Consider the following 15,413-nt stretch of genomic DNA (forward strand, 5'->3'; position numbering starts at 1 on the left):
ATGTTTTTTTATTTATTTTTGAGAGACAGAGAGACAGTGCGAGCAGGGGAGGGGCAGAGAGAGAGGGAGACACAGAATGTGAAGCAGGCTCCAGGCTCTGAGCTGTCAGCACAGAGTCCAATGCAGGGCTCGAACCCACGAACCGTGAGATCATGACCTGAGCTGAAGCTGGACGCTTAACCGACTGAGCCACCCAGGCGCCCCCGCCCTGTTTTTAAAAGCGGTGCTGTGAGCCTCATCTTTTTCTTAGGCGAAATTCTTGGAAGTGGAAATACCGGACTGAAGAACACAGAGGTCTGCAAAGCTCAGGATATCCAATACAGAAGTGCCTTCTAGAATGTGCCAATTTCTGTTCTGCCATCAGCTGAAACATTTTCAGGACCCTTTCTGCCAAGTTATATAGTAGTATTATTGTCATTATTATTTTACATTTCTTGCGCTAGAAATTTGTCTTTTCCCTTTCTCAGTCCCTGGTACACATGCCTATTTTAGTAGTATCCCCCTGAATCTCATGCAAAGAATATTTTTTTTTATTCCCTGATGAACGAGTGTCTAGACAAAGTGAGTATCGTTTGAAGTGGCGGTGTCTTTTGTTTAAGTAGACACAGGTAAGAGCGAATGTTCTTTACCTCCTGCCCTGCTCACAGCGATCACCAGGAACGGGTGGTTTGGTATTCTTCTGGACCCCTTATTATTTTAAAAATATTTTTAAATTTATTTTGAGGGACAGAGAGAGACAGCGCAAGCAGCAGAGGGTCAGAGAGAGAGGGAGACACAGAATCTGAAGACAGGCTCCAGGTTCTGAGCCTGACATGGGGCTTGAACCCATGAACCGTGAGACCAAGACCTGAGCCGGTCGGACGCTCAACCGACTGAGCCACCCAGGCGCCCCCTTCTGGGCCCTTTAAATAATCACTTAAAAATAATACAGTGGCTGATATATTCTTGTTGTAAAAATGTAAACAATATTCAAATATATCTATGAATGCTTATTTCTGGAGGACATCTTAGTGTTCTTACTAAACACAGAATGCAGTATTCTTACTAAATGCTTTTTATGTTTACCACGATGACGTGGATCTGTCCCCACAGTTATATGCTGGTCCGCTCAAGTTTTCAAAATGTCTGCCAAGCATTCTATATCCTGCTTCTCTGACTCTAGTCAAAATTGATTAGCTATTCCCTATTGATGGACGATTGTCTCCAATTTGTAATACTGTTGGTATATTCAACACCTTTGTACCTATAGTTTTGCCTAATTGTATGTGGATAAATAGTTCAATGTTCAGTTGTTGGGATTATTTGTTTAAAAACACGAATGCGATCAGTAAACAAAGCCGGATAAAGTTAAGATTTGAGACAATACGGTTGTGATCTCTCTTCTTTCCCTAGTGGTTGACGGAGATATCCCAGCATAAATAATAAATGTGCTTAATTAAAAATGAAAATTAACCAAACAAAAGAAGCCCGGTTTCAGTTTTAAATTCTTACTTACAAACATTAATTGTGTCTGGTTTTTCCCCCCCGCCTTCACTGTGAACTTTAATTTTTAACTGTAACCCAAACCACCTTTAAAACAAATCATTTATTCCAAAGGTTTGCGATGTCATAATTGCCTGGTGATTTGGATGATGGATGTGTCATATCTGAAAACAAACTAGTTATCTTGTGAAATTTATTTCAACACGCATTATCCGAGCCACCAAAGATGGGAGCCCTGCATGGATAAATATGATAAAAACCATGATGGATTTAGAAGCCGGGTGCTCGAGTTTGGTATTTCGTCATTTTTATTATATTGTTGGGTCAAAAATGTAGAAGGCCAGCAAAGGAGCTGTTAATGTGCCTTTTTGGAGGTTTTTTTTTGGGCCTGGAAGCAGGTAATTCTAGCCCAGAAGTTCTCAAATGCTTTACAAGTAATAGGAACCAAGTGGGAAAAGCATGTTTTATATTTTAATGCTGACATCCTCATAGAAAAAAAAATTAAAGATTCAGAACACTTGGCGGTGATTCAGTGCCTAAACACTTCCTGGTGTTTTTCAGAATCCCCTGGAGGTCCATAAAGGCTTCGAGCTAGAGGTGCCCATTGTTGCCGCACACTTGGGCCAGTTTATCAAACTAACGAGCCCGAGAGTGATGCTATTTCGGGTTCAACTCCGGGAGGGAGGGACGGAGGGAAAACAGAACCAAAATTCAGACAGGAGAGTAATCCTCAGGGCCGACCTGACAAAAAATTTATTAACGCATACGCACCAACTCTTACCCAGAGTAATACTCTCTATGGAGACTTGACTCTACAAATCTTACGCCAGCTCCTGGAGTCAAAGCCTTTATAGATGAAGCGTGGTGGGTTTTACTCTGGGTGATGTTTATGGGTCTAGACTTAAAAGAAAAATCAGTTCTGTATGGCTTTCTCCAGGAACAGAATATTTGCACATAACTCAGGAAGAGAGAGAATGGTTTTTTTCTCTTGTTAGGCGCCGAATGCTTCATTTATAAATTAACAGAAGCGGGAGGAGGTTCTAAAATTCATTTAGAGGAACTCTTCCTTTATTTTGAATTTGAATGATGGGCAAGATTGGGGGGAAATGGTGAGTTTCTTTGTCATTTGTGTCAATCAGTACAACTTGTGTTAGAACGGGAGATGATCATGGGGCACCTGGGTGGCTCAGTTGATTGCATGTCCGACTTCAGCTCAGGGCATGATCTCACAGTTCGTAGGTTCGAGCCCTGTGTCAGGTTCTGGGCTGACAGTGTGGAGAGAGAGCCTAGAGCCTGCTTTGGATTCTGTGTCTCCCGCTTGCTCTCTCCCCCTCCCTCGCTCACATTCTCTCTCTCTCTCTCTCTCTCTCTCTCAAAAATAAACATTAAAAATTTTGAAAAATCATAAAAGAAGTACATGAGATAATCAATAGACAATGAGAAAAGAAAATGGAGTTTATATAAATGTGGATTTCTTAAAAGCTTTGTTACTTACGATTTTCGAGATGAAATCAGACACATGTTGGGTGCCCTTGTGTTGATGGTAATGTATCATGTGCTCTGAGCTGCGGAGGCCATCTTCCCCGCTTGCCTCATGCAATGCTGAATCGTTTTGAAAGTCAACTGGAGTTTGAGTGGGTTCTTCCCATACTGTCAATCCAGCCTGAAAACTCTCTCTCTCAGGTGACTTACTCCAGTTTGCTTTTCCTTTTCTCAACATAACCAAATGTGAGTTTTTGAGCTGGACAGCTGTTACATTAGCGTTACAAATTTGGGTTCTTTTTCCTTTGTTTTCATTTAGTTTCTTCTTCTCCCCAGCCCTCTACCTCCACGCCCCCATCCTTTCTCAGCGAGTTCACAGAAGTAAGAGGCCTTCTGTATTAATTGTATTATTTGCTTCTTTTTAAAATTTTTCTTTGGGGCACATTTTCCACATAGAATGAGGCATGAAGCAATTTTAATTAGTGCTATACTGTTTTCTTGTTTTACGGTCAGAAAACTAAAGCAACATAAACAAATGAAATCTGCTGATATTTCTTACCCTTTATATCTGTGCCCAAGAGAAGACATTTTTCCTGGAATGGCATTAAAAAAAAAGGAAAGAAAGAAAGAAAGTCAAGTATTAGGTACATAACTCTTGTATTCTTGGTTACATTTTTTAAAAAACTTTAAGACATTATTATTTACATCGATGTTTGAAGTCTTTCCTCTTGAGGAGCTACCTATTTTTTTTTCATAATGGCCCAGGCTTCAATATTTTGTAAATGATGATGGCAAATTTTATGTTCTTGGAACTTCAGACTGTGATTCATTCTATTTTAAACCTAAAAAAGAACAGTTCTTGCCTAATGGAATGGTCATGCCTCACATTTACCCTAGCCACACGATCAACGATTTTTCCCTTAAAAAAGCATGATTGTCTGATCATGTTTTTATCATCAGTAATTTCATTTGTGCCTCACGAAGCCCATGGATTTCCTCATGTTCCCCATACACGTACTTATTTATCTTTTTGCTTGATACTTTGGGGAAGAAGACTTTGGAGTTAAGAAAAATTTGAAGCCTAGGTGTGCAACGAAATATTTATTTTTGCTATAATGCTGGAGACCCAGGGTGTGAAAAAGGCCTTCAGAAAACAGTGCTCACTTGAGTGTGTAAAGCAAGACTTCTTGCTAAAAAACGAGGAAAATGGGAATATTACCACCGCTTTACATTCTCATGACCTTTTCTATCGTAGCCCACATTTGTCCCCCTTTTTCTCCCCTCAGCTGTCCCCCTCCCCATGCTCTCACTGTATCCTGCTTTCTTTTTTGAAATGATCTTTCTTTCCTCCACAAGCATGGTCAGAATATTCTCACTTCCCACTACGGAGGCCACGGAGGTCCCTTCCTGGAACTATTTATTCCAGCGCGGCCAACGCTGGACACGTGACGCAAGGCAGCCAATCAGATTCTTTCCCCCAGGACTTTGCCCCGTGGGCCTTACTCAGAGGTGGGAAGATGGTCCAAAGGTCTGCTGTGTTGGGTCTTGCCTCATTCCTGACTCTGGTTGATGTCCAATTTTGAACCCTTCCCATAAATTCTGGAGGCTTCTGAAGATCCTTCTGGGGAGTTTCCTTTTTGTCTTTGCTAACAAGAGCGGCCAAACACTTCTGCTTCTTGCCACCGGAGAACCCTAAGTGATAAAATGTGCGTCTCTCATTGCCCAGATTGGAGAGCTGACGCGGAATCGCCATCCCTTTTTCTATATTGGGAACCATGGGTTCAGAGAGGTTGAATGACTTGCCCCAAATCTCACGCTGAGTCAACGACAGAGCCTGTGATCTGTACTCACAGCTTTTCCTTTTCCTTTGGAGATACATCTTCAAGGATATTTTCGATTTCCTTTAGTGGCAAAGTGTGCCCTCGATACCAAACAGCCTCATGTTGGCATCTTGGCCAATGGCCAAAAGGCTGAGCTCTATGAATGGGGAAATAGTAATATTTATGAATGAGGATAATAATATCTATGAGTGTGGACAATGCTGTGAGGACCGGGTAAGATAATGATCTTGGAAAGCATGTAGTGTAGGGCTTGGCATGCAATATGTGCTCAATAAAATAATAATAAATTAAATTAAATAAAATACTTCCAACAAGAGCAGTTACAACATTAAAAGTCAAGCTCTCTAGATATTGTATTGGCAAGTCTAACAGAAACCAAAGTCCTTAGTAGTGGAGCGGTTGGAAGATGGAGACGATCCCTTAGGACAACAGGCCAAGCTGGCTGTAACCTGGATGTATGATCAGGTTGTTGGGTCTTTTCTATACTGGGTCCCCACGTCCCTTGACCCCTTCAGAGGCTCAGGTGTACACATGTCCCCTCCTTACTGCAAGGGACCAAGGGCGAATTGGCACGGCTGTTCCCCCATGAAGATTTTTGCAAGACTGTTGAGTCAGGCCCTTGAGCAATGACATTTATTGCATATAAAGAATATGAGGCAATGGAATGGGGTGCCCAGAGCTGAGGTCTCAGAATTTGAATCCTGAGTCCTCCCCTTATTGGCTCTGTGACTTTAGACCAGCAGCGTAAACTTCTGAGCAACCATTTCCTCTAGTGCTTGGGTTTGTGGGTGTCCAGCTTCCCTTTCCATACTTTTGTGAGTCTGTGGGAGACTTTGACCCAGATTCCGTCTACTGGAAGAGGAGCAAGGAGAAGTCTTGAAAAGTGAAGTTTACTTCAAAAGGTTCTTTCAAATGGGAAGAGATGATCTTGAAGCTAGAAGAGATTGCAATTCCTTCATGGATGAATCTGTTTGCTTTTTCCCTACTGTGGGCTCTAGACTTGGGCTATCCAATGGAACCATCAGTGATGATGGACATGGTCTATGTCTGCACTGTCCAGTATGGTAGCCACTCACCACACGGGCTAGGAGGTGCTCGAAATGTGAATGCGTGTGACCAAGAAGGTAAATTTGTAATTTTACTTAAATTCAGTAAGTACAATTAAATTGATACAGTCACATGTGGCTCATGGGTATCATGTTTGAAAACTAAGCTCTAGAGGAAAAATTAGGGAGGTATAGAAAGCAAGGATGCTCTACTTACTTTGAGTGCTAGAGTTTAAATCAGCGATCCTGAAACATTTGGGTGTGACCTTGTTTTTGAGATTCTGGTGGAAGGGCTTACATTCAGACCATGGACCTGAACCTGGACCGACATGGTAATAGAGCAGGATGGAAGGGAGTCCCCACCAGCGAGGAGCAGAGGGCCATGGGAAAGGGTCACCAGGGTCTGCTATGGACCGAAGGCTCGTGTCCTTCTATGGTTCACATATTGAAACCTTCATCCTTGGTGTGATGATACTTGGAGATGGTGACTTTGGGAGGTCACTGGGTCATGAGGTGGAGCTCTTAGGATTAGAAAAGACTGGAGAGACATTGTTTCTCTTCTCTCTCTTAGCCATGTGAGGACATACAGAGAAGGCAGTGGGACAGGAAGCAGACACACTAGACTACTGACACCTTGATCTTGGATTTTGCATCCTCCAGAATGATGAGAGATAATAGTTCTTGTTTAAGTCCCCAACCTATGGTAATTTGTGAAGGGAGCCCAGATAGACTAAGACAGAGTTCCTTCTTGGGTTAATAATTTTTTAATTTTTAATTTTTATTTATTTTTAAGGAGGTGGATATTTATCTTTTTTATTTTTATTTTTTAAAATATACTTTATTGTCAAGTTGGCTACATCAGTGTATACAGTGTGCTCTTGGTTTTAGTATTAATTTTTTTAATTTTTAATTTTTATTTATTTATTTAAAAATTTTTAATGTTTATTTATTTTTGAGAGACAGAGAGAGCGCGAGCAGGGTAGGGGCAGAGAGAGAAGGAGACACAGACTCTGAAGCAGGCTCCAGGCTCTGAGCTGTCAGCACAGAGCCCAACACAGGGCTTGAACCCACCAACTGCGAGATCATGACCTGAGCCGAAATCGGCCGCTTAACCAACTGAGCCACCCAGGCGTCCTGGTATTAATTTTTTTAAAAGAACAAAACCTCTTTACAGAGAGGAAGTTGATCTTTGAGAGCAGGTTGGGGGAAACACCCAGAAGAACCCAACATTTAGCCAGAAGAGGGGGAAGCCAACTGTTTTAAACCAAGAGAGGCTGGATTTAAGTCAAAAAGGACTGAAATGCCAGAGTTAGCTAGTTTTAAATTTTATTTCTTCAAGTTCTCCTCATCTGCCTGCCCGGTTGATTCAGGGGTTGGAGAGTAGGACTCAAATCGGTTGCAGAAAATAAGGGTACATTTCCCCTGCACATCCAGACATAACGTACCAAATATATTTTTTACCTGGCTTACAATAGTTGCATACTTATTTGTGTGACTATTCAATTAATGTCTATCTTGCCTTCTTGACCATAAGCACCCCCGCCCCCCAGGACAGGGGTCATGTTTGCTTTTCTCACTGGGTGAGGCACAGTTCTCTGATTGTTCAGTGGTCCACACTCAGCAGGACATGGCGTTTAATATTTCTGTCCCCATTAGTAAGGGCCTTCCAAATAGGGTAGCTGCAATGCACTTTCAATCACTGCCACCTCACAAGACTGTTGGGTCCATTTGTCTGCTTTCCCGACAAATAGGAATTCTTACCTTTATTTTTATTTTTTTTATTTTTTTAAAGTAGTTTATTGTCAAATTAGTTTCCATACAACACCCAGTGCTCTTCCCCACAAGTCCCTTCTCCATCACCACCACCTCTTCCCCCCCCCCCCTTCAACCCTCAGTTCGTTTTCAGTATTCAGTAGTCTCTCAAGTTTTGTGTCCCTCTCTCTCCCCAACTCTCTTTCCCTCTTCCCCTCCCCCTGGGCCTCCATTAGGTTTCTCCTCTTCCTGTTAGACCTGTGAGTGTAAACATATGGTATCTGTCCTTCTCTGCCTAACTTATTTCACTTAGCATGACACCCTCGAGGTCCATCCACTTTCCTACAAATGGCCAGATTTCATTTTTTCTCATTGCCATTGCCATGTAGTACTCCATTGTGTGTGTGTGTGTGTGTGTGTGTGTGTGTACATATACACCACATCTTCTTGATCCACTCATCAGGTGATGGACATTTAGGCTCTTTCCATGTTTTGGCTATTGACATTGCTGCTATGAACATTGGGGTACATGTGTCCTTATGCATCAGCACTTCTATATCCCTTGGGTAAATCCCTAGCAGTGCTATTGCTGGTTCATAGGGGAGTTCTATGGATAGTTTTTTGAGGAACCTCCACACTGTTTTCCAGAGCGGCTGCACCAGTTTACATTCCCACCAGCAGTGTAGGAGGGTGCCCATCTCTCCACACCCTCACCAGCATCTGTAGTCTCTTGATTTGTTCATTTTAGCCACTCTGACTGGCGTGAGGTGGTGTCTCAGTGTGGTTTTGATTTGTGTTTCCCTGATGATAAGTGATGTTGAGCATTGTTTCATGTGCCTGTAGGCCATCTGGATGTCCTCTTTGAAGAAGTGTCTGTTTATGTCTTCTGCCTATTTCTTCCCTGGGTTATTTGTTTTTTGGGTGGAATTCTTATCTTTAATAAGTTCAGAGGAATGAGCAGGTTAGTTGGTTAGATCTCTAACTGATTAAATCATGGAATTTACCTACAAATGAGAAATATATGATTTCTAGTATGGTCTTGAGAGCTCAGTAAAGTAAACGTATCCCTGGTGGAGTGTGGAATCAGCCTTTGTGCTGATAGGGGTAGGGGGCGCAGTTTGGGGGAACCCCAGCCACTTCAGTATTGAAGTCATGTTTTAGAGATTGCACCTGTTTGTGGCACACGGGGCGGGGGGGGGGGGTTCTGTATTCCGAACTGTGCGGCCCCCTCCTCAGAGGAAAGATGGCAGCCGGCTCCGTTGGCCAACTGGTCCCACTTTGCTCAGACTTTTCGCTGCAAGTCCCACCTCCTGGGAACCCCTCCGTCCTCGGCAAACCACAGGCTTGGTGCCCCTCCAGCTGGCACACTCAGGACTTCAAGCCGCTATCTTTTTATTTATTTTTTATTTTTAAAAGTTTTATTTATTTATTTTTAAAAGTTTATTTTTGAGAGAGACAGAGAGAGAGCGCAAGAGAGGGAGGGGCAGAGAGAGAGGGAGAGGGAGAGGGAGAGAGGGAGAGAGAGAGAGAATCTGGAGCAGGCTCTGAGCTGTCAGCAAAGACCCAGGAACCCATGAACTGTGAGATCATGACCTGAGCTGAAATCAAGAGTCAGATGCTTAACTGACTGAGCCACCCAAGTGCCCCTTAAGTTTTATTTTTAAGAGAGAAAGTATGAACGGGAGAGGGGCAGAGAGCGGGGAACAGAGAGTCTGAAGTGGGCTCTGCACTGAGGCCAGTGAGCCTGATGCAGGGCTTGAACTCATGAACAGAAAGATCATGACGCTCAACCAACTGAGCCCCCCTGGTGCCCCTAGCCACCATCTTTTTAAAGATATCTCCATTAGTCCAAAGAACTTGGGACTAGGTAACTGTGGGGAGGAGGAGACAGATAAAAACCATCCTAGATGTGGGGGTAGGAATATTGGGTTTAAGAAACCTACTCAATGGCTCATTTGCCACTTAATTGTCTTAATGAGGGTTTCTTCATGTAAGAGATCCTTGATGCAGATATGAGTACAGGTAGATTATTTGGGAGGTGACCCCCCGGAAACGCCCCTAAAGGAATGGAACTTTGAGATGAAAATTGAGAACCGTCTACAGAAGATGCACTATCCAGCAAGTCACGCTCTCATCGACTGGAGCCTTCTCCTCGTGGGAACCCCGGGGCCCAGGGTGGACCATGGACCACCTCCGTGGGAGGGAGAGGGAGCCGAGGTATTTATACGCCGGCTCCCATCTGTCTGGGCTGGGAACGGCTCCGGGGGATGTTAATGCTCCAGGACTTCTGCCTGCACCAGGTGCATGAGCTGAGTGGGTTCCCCCCGTACCAGAAAGGGCCTTCAGGCCCGGAGATGAGATGCCGGCCGGGAGTGCCTTGGAGAGCATGGAAATGGAAACACCTGAGCCCCAGCCAGGTCTGCTACACTAGGCTTGGACAAGGCACTGACCCTACTTGAGTTTTATTTTCTCCAATCATGGGAGGCGCTGGGGACCAGTGAAGGCTTCCTAAACTGTGACCATGGACCACGTAGCACTTGGTGCTACACTAGTTTCAAATGACATTGAATCACAGCGAGAAAGTGATTCCTGATTCTTGTCCAGTCCTTCTGGAGACATGGACAAGAACATCTCCGTTGGGTGCTATTTCTCCGGAATGCCTGCAATCTTTCCTTTTCCAGCAATATCGAGCGAACTCCAGTTTCTAGAATGTAATTACGCTGTTTTAAAAATTTTTTAAATTTATTTTTGTTGTTAGTCTTTAATTGTTACACGTGACCTTGAGCTTCCTTTCAACGAAAGTCAAGCTCATCGAAGACAAACATTCAGTAAAAGACAGAGGGGATGTTAAGATGGTAAAAGTGAAGGGGAGACATTGCGTAAAATAAACCCTAAGCTCTCTCCCGCCTCAAAGGTTGTCTCTGTGTTTCCTTGAGAACCTTGTTTTCATGAAATTCCTGTTATTGACCTTTTTGATTCTTAAGCTGCTCGGTGTGTTGAATCTTTCTTTTCTCCCCTGACTGGTCTGCACTTGGTGTACCAGATCGGGAGGAGAGATGACCACCGGTGTGTAAAGGTCGCTTGTCCTGGCCACTTGTCTGAAATAGGCTGTGGCGGGTTTCCTCGGCACCTTTCGGGTCTGTCTTGAGACAGAGTTTAATTTGGTGTTTATCACTGTCTGTGTCAGACCACAAGGAGGCATCAGCAGATTTGTGCTGGAGGCCAAAGAAGAGAAGTTTTAAATTTTTTTTTGCTTGTTTTTTATTTATTTTTGAGAGACAGAGAGAGTCAGTATGAGCAGGGGAGGCTCAGAGAGAGGGAGACACAGAATCCGAAGCAGGCTCCAGGTTCTGAGCTATCAGCACAGAGCCCGACACCGGGCTCGAACTCACGAACCGTGAGATCATGACCTGAGCCGAAGCCAGACGCTTAGCCGACTGAGCCACCCAGGCGCCCCGAGAAGTTTTTAAAAGGGACAGATGTGTCCCCGTCTCATGTTCATTAGAAGGCATGTTTGCATTCAGAGATTCCGAAACAAAGAAGGGCATTTTAACAAGAGTAAGCGATTGTGGTTTCAAGCCCGGATGTGCTGTGAGAAGAAAAAGCGATTTTCAAGACTTACCGACTGCATTTAATTTAATAGTTGAAAAGAAGAAACATTAGCAAATGCAGTGGCTTTAACAAAGAATGTTGTGATTCGAAGCAATATAATCTAAGCAGGGTCTTATTTTATCCATAGCTGAGATGCAGCATTTTCTAGAAATAGGTCAGTTTGAGTATTTTGTATAAACACTATATCCCACTAGAGGGCGCTCTTTAGTTGTATATTTAACACTGTCTTCCTTTTCTGCAAAAATAAAAAAAAATGACTATAGGGCTATGAATTCTGATACAATTCTTGTTGAGCATGTTATGAAATTTTCTCCCAGACATTGTTTTATTTTCAGCTTATATGTGTGAAATTCCACTTTGAGAAGTATAACATGATTCTGAATCTTTCAATATGTATAAAATCCCCACGGTATTATGGTACAATAGAAGCAAAAGACATAAGTTTAAATTATTGTAATCCCATAGGTCTTTTGACTATTGTTTCTCTATATATGTTGCTGCAGAGAGAAAATTTATTGTAAATATTAATTCCGTCTGCTTAGATCTTTTGTGAAAAGACAAAGGGAGGCAGTGTGGCCCCGATGGATTCTTCTGGCTTTTCCAGAGTGATTTTTGTCATCTAAAATAATTTCCAGGACCTTCTTTTAATTTAATTTTTGAGATTTCAGTCGTTAAGATTGTATTGTCATAGATCCATGAAAATCATGGCCTACTTTTCTTTGATTCCAGTTCTTACAAATTCTTTACCTTTCTCTTTAGATTTGGGCTTCTCACATGAGGCCGTATGAAATACTGGTGGTCTTGAATGTATGCCGCCCTTAAAAATAAATGAGGACTTTCCTCACTGTTTTCAGAAAAGAAAAAAATAAATCAATCAATAGGAGTTTCTCAATTTATTTCACTGCATTACATTTTCCTTAAACTGCTACAGTTTAAGGCTGTAGTTTAATATGATATCGACAAAGAGCAGACATGCAAAATTTCGTTATTTAAAGTTTCATAAATTGATTTCCATGGTGTTCTACAAAACCATGTCTGTGAATTCTAATGTTGCCCTGATTCTTTTTTAAAAAAAATTTATCATTACACATATACCTTCAGAACATACACTTTGATAAAAATTCAAAGAATAAATATTTTATAATTTTACTTAAAGCATCGCAGTAAACATTATCATCCCTCTTTGTCCCTTCCAGAAATTCCTCTTTGTCCTCCAGAAGTAATCCCTGTGCAAGTCAGTGTGTGTACTGTAGATGTTTCCTATGCACACGTGACGTTTAAAAAGAAACTATTAGTGGGGCATCTGCGTGGCTCAGTCCAATGAGCGCCCGACTCTTGATTTCTGCTGAAGTCATGATCCCAGGGTCATGGGATCAAGCCCTGAGTCTGGCTCCGCACTGAGCATGGAGCCTGCTTAAGTGTCTCTTTCTCCCTCTGCCCTTCCTTCGTTCATGCTGTCTCTCTCTCTCTCTCTCAAAAATACGTACATAAGAAAATAAAAAGAAACTTAGTATTTGTTACTTTTATCTAATGGAATCATACCCTACGTATTGATATATTGCCTTCTCTGGTTTGCAGTTGGCTTGGTGACTTTCCATTTCAACCCCTTTAGACTATTCCATAGTCTATATGTGTGTCTTCTTATTAAATATCCAGAGGATGAGCTTGTACGCAAATTTTAAAGTATTTCAGACAGCCTTGCAGAAGACATCTTTGCTTGCATATCCTTGGTGCCTATGTGCGTGGGCCTGTAGAATGGGGCTCTAGGGAGCCTGTGGGTCACGTGGGAAGTTTACTTTTTTTGTTGTCACCATTTCTACTATCAGAATCGTATTCTTCCACTTGTCACCCCCAAGAACTCCCTAATAAAACTCTGATCTAGAAGTTTCTGTGAGGAACCCCTGAAGCTTGTGAGAATGTGGCCTTCAGGTGTGGATTTCGTGAAACATGTCAGCTTCCAGTTCCTCAAGGACGTGCCAACTCCAAGCTGAGATAATTTCTTAGAGATAAGTGGCATTTGAGACCATTCTTCTGATAAGGCAAACTTTCTTTGATTAAAGAAAAAAATGAGAGTTCAATTCTGTGAACGTTGGTTGAGTACCTAACCTGTGTAAACGACTGAACTAGTCGTGGCTTGAAATAAAGGAAGTTAAATGGAGTCTGTGCCCACACGGGTGGACGGCAATAGCAGGGCAGAAGCAGCAAGACACTAATTCAACCTCATCCCACGTGAGACAAGTGAGGGACAGAGGAGCCAGCCATTCTGCATTATGGGGGAAGGGCAAGACCCAGAGAAAGGGAGAGAGAGAGACCATTCAGCTGTGGAAGAGAAGCAAAGGCTCCTGAAGGAGGTGGCATCCCCGATGGGTCTTGAAAGATGGGCAGACCTTCCCCCAGCGATGATGAAGAAGGGTAGGTGGGGTGGGTGGAAAAGGATGAGCTATTATTTAAAAATGAAATGCATACTGACAGGCTCAGTCAGTAGAACATGTGACTCTTGACCTTAGGGTTGTGAGCTCAAGCCCCACGTTTGGTGTAGAGATTGCTTAAACATAAAATCTTAAAAAAAGAGAGAAAGAAATGCATGCATAGAGGAGAACAATTTAAAAACACAGATTACTTAAAAAATCCCATTAATTTGACCTCCCCAAGGCAACCACCGCTATAACTTTGACATATTTCTTTTGGGTATTTTTTCCCCCAATGCATAAATTGTAACGGAGAGTCCACACCATCTCGCTTGGGTAGTTGTTAGTGTGATTGTCTCAATTGATAAGAGAGGATGTGGGAGCCCTTCCCCGCTGCCCTTGAGAGCAGTCTGGGAGGGATCCGAATGCCTGTTCAAAGGTGCTCCAGTTGCTAACACTATAAAATTATACCCTCCTTTTCCAAGCTCAGTTCTTGGGACGCACAACTGGCTGATCCCCATTTCTGGGAGGCACCATCCAGCGTAGCAAAGACAGAGTCAAACAAGCCGAATGTACCTATCACAACACGTTCACATCCTTCGGTGCTTGTCAAGACGTCAATCAACACCATTAGGCAATTTCTCTCCACGGGGCTCCGTCATTCCGGTGCGGGGAAAAGTAGCAAGGGGTGGTTGGAGCAATTCCAGGTTCAGGAAGAAGTTTCTACTCATTCATCAAGCAAAGTTGTTGTTGTTGTTGTTGTTGTTGTTTTTTAAAGCACAAGAAAGCGATCATATGTCTTAAAATATTTGTCTTCTATCTTGGAGAAAGTCATCCTTCTTAGAAGATGGGTCAAATGTCTCCTTCTAAATCTAGCAAGAAAGAAGCAGAAGGCAAGGTTGATTTTTTTTTTTAATCAAAGACAGTGTGAAGTTTCCGATTCTGCGATATCTCTTCAGTTTAATTTTTAATGGGGTGTAGCCCAGACCGGCAGGGTCTTGACAGGCAGAAGAGAGAGAGCATCCCCCAAAGAGGCAGCAGGGTATGTAAAAACAGGATTGTCGGTGTATGGGGAATGAGGAGGGACCCGGTTGCCTGATCAGGATGGAACAGACGAATGCTTCTGAAGACCCGAGGTCCCTCGGAATCCCCGTGGAATCCACTCTGGTGAGTAAAGTGGGGCCCCGTCCAGGCTCCCGAGGCCTGGCTGCAGCGGCGCAAGGACAGGGCCCGGGGTGCGCACAGCGATGCAGGCCGTGTGGGCTGAGGGTCTGGGGGGGCCGGCGGGTCCCTGGGGCCGTTCTGCCGCGCTGTTGCGCCAGAGCTGCCTCTGAGTCACTTCTCTGTCCTTCTCGAAGATTCTCTGACCACGAGATCTCCTTGATCAAATTTCTTTTTCTGCCCAGAATAGCCCGAGAGGGTTGCAAGCCCGGGTCCTGATTGCAGGACGAGCATGTTTGAGGAGGGGTGAGAGGAGAGCGGGCTCAGGGGTCCGTGAGGTCACCTGACATGCGACACGTGTCCTTCAGGGCATCGGCCATGATTCTCACAACCTCACTTCTCAGACGATTCGTAGGAGAATGTATCAAGCATCCAAAGAATGATGTCGCTTCAGTAATGACAAAATTGCAAATAGAATCAGATATTTTTATTCCAGCCTGATGGGAAAGAGTGAAAAGGAAGTGTTCCGTGCTGATAAAGATGTGAGGACGTGGACACGTGTGGTCCTAGAAGTAGACTTTCTAGAAAAAAATCTGGCGTTAAGTGTGTGTATATAAATTACTATATAT

Source organism: Suricata suricatta, chromosome 12 (assembly GCF_006229205.1).
Source record: "Suricata suricatta isolate VVHF042 chromosome 12, meerkat_22Aug2017_6uvM2_HiC, whole genome shotgun sequence".
Classification (NCBI taxonomy): domain Eukaryota; kingdom Metazoa; phylum Chordata; class Mammalia; order Carnivora; family Herpestidae; genus Suricata; species Suricata suricatta.